The sequence below is a fragment of the Triticum urartu genome, chromosome 7A (genome assembly GCF_056163025.1).
Source record: "Triticum urartu cultivar PI428250 chromosome 7A, HENAU_Tu73, whole genome shotgun sequence".
Lineage (NCBI taxonomy): Eukaryota > Viridiplantae > Streptophyta > Magnoliopsida > Poales > Poaceae > Triticum > Triticum urartu.
This window is the reverse complement of record NC_141879.1, coordinates 752,133,409-752,135,417: the sequence shown is the minus strand read 5'-3', so window position 1 is coordinate 752,135,417 and position 2,009 is coordinate 752,133,409. Positions and strand designations below refer to the sequence as shown.

At 50.3% G+C, this 2,009-nt stretch overlaps 1 pseudogene; it reads right to left on the bottom strand.

Annotated features, from left to right (window-relative positions):
* Positions 1-500: 500 nt before the first annotated feature.
* LOC147962828 (uncharacterized) lies at positions 501-1,548 on the bottom strand (annotated as a pseudogene).
* Positions 1,549-2,009: the final 461 nt, after the last annotated feature.

Below are 2,009 nucleotides of genomic sequence, written 5' to 3'. Positions count from 1 at the left end.
CACTAGTAGATATTGGATAAGGTAATTGATGACTTTAGCACATTGACAGGAATCACACATAGTTTCGACATTTCGCTCACCAACAAATGGGAGTTTATTTTTCCTAAGCAATCTTTCAACAAAAGAAAAAGCAGCATGCCCTAATCGATCGTGCCACCGTGTTGACGAGGCTTTGACAACACCATTGGCTTGTTTATTGAGTCTCCTAAGCTCCGGAATCAATGGGTAAAGCCCTCGAACACATCTACCTCGATAGAGAACCTTCTTCGTGGCCTGGTCCTTGATCAAAAAGAAATATGGATGAAATTCTAGGAAAACATGATTATCAAGGGCAATTTTATGAACGGAGAGGAGACTTTTAGTAGCACTAGGGACATGCAAAATTTTCTTGAGATGAATTGAACAGTGAGGGGTATGAAAAATAGAGTGACCAGCGTGACAAATCTGCATACCTTCTCCACTTGCCGTGTGGATATGATCTTTGCCACGGTACTTCTCTTTCATCGTGACCTTATCAAGCTCATTGGTGATGTGATTGGTGGCGCCACTATCAACGTACCAATTGGTGTCGATGCCGTAGGATCCATCAGCCGCGGCCGCCACTTTTTCTTCATCTAGGGATTCATCATCATCTTCATCGTAACGGTACCAGCAATCCTTCGCGGTGTGCCCTGGCTTACCACAAATTTGGCAGCGACGCATCTCTGTTCGGGCCTGAGGGGGACCACCGCCATGGTGACTGCGGGATGCACCAGAGCGGCCATTGCCGCCGCTGCTGTTGCCGCCACTGCCGTGTCCTCCAGATCGCCCTTTGGCGCGAGATGCGCCACGGCCACGTGGTCCACCACCACGGCCACGCACCGCGGCGTTGGCAGACGATCGGAAGTCGCTGCTGCCCGAGTGATTGAACTGGGCAATGCGCTGGTCGAAGTTGCTGAGCATGGCGTAGATTTCGTCGAGGGAGACCGGCATGACGCGTGCGTCGAGGACGGAGACGAGGGGCTGATAGTTGACGTTGAGGCCGTGGATGATGTAGGAGATGAGCTCGTCATCTTGGATGGCCTTCCCCGCAGCAGCACGCTCATCGGCGAGGCCACGGAGAGAGGTGAAGTAGGAGGCAATCGTCTGGTTGCCCTTCTACGCATTGATGAGCGCCATCCTGATGTTGTTCACACGGCTCATGGACTGCAAGGAAAACATACCTGCCACCGCTGTCCAGAGCGCGTGCGCCGTGGTGACCGTGGTCACCGCAATGAGTACCTCCTTGGAGAGGGTGCTGAGCAAGTAGCCCAACACCTGTTTATCCTCCTGGACCCAGATTGGGTGGAGATGGTTGGGCTCAGTGCTTTCTTTGCCATACTTGTCCTTGGTGACATGAAGCCTGGCCGGCTCCGGCATGCTGCCGTCGACGTAGCCGAAGACACCGGCGCCGCACAGATGGGGAGTGACCAGCGTGCACCAGAGCATGTAGTTCGTGCGTGTTAGCTTCTCGGTGACTTGCCCATTGAGGGTAGTCTGGGAAGCTCCGGAGGAGGAGGAGGAAGACATGGCTAGGTTCGTGTAGATGGGATCTCAGTAGATGGGAAGAGATGGGGCTCTGATTACCATATGAAAGCTAGTGGAACGTCTTGCCTTCTCAGGCCGACGGTTACGTGTTATATAGATGGGGTGCACCTCCCATGACAGAGCATACATTGGTTGAGATTACATACTTGGAGATCAAGTAAGGAGATAGAGATAAGTTGTTACATGAGATAAACATTATACTCTAACAAACTAAACATCTCCTAAGATGCGACTGTAATGTAGATATGCGCCTGTCATGTATGTTTAACAAAAGTAACTCCTATGACTAAGAATTACAATGGAATCTTTTGGAAACAACTTTGCGGTATCAATTGTTGCTAGAAGAAATACTCGAAAAACTTTGGTAAAGAGGCTGCAATTGGACTGGAGAAACGATGTTGGCACTCTTTCACCCACACAAACATTACCGATAATGGTTTTTG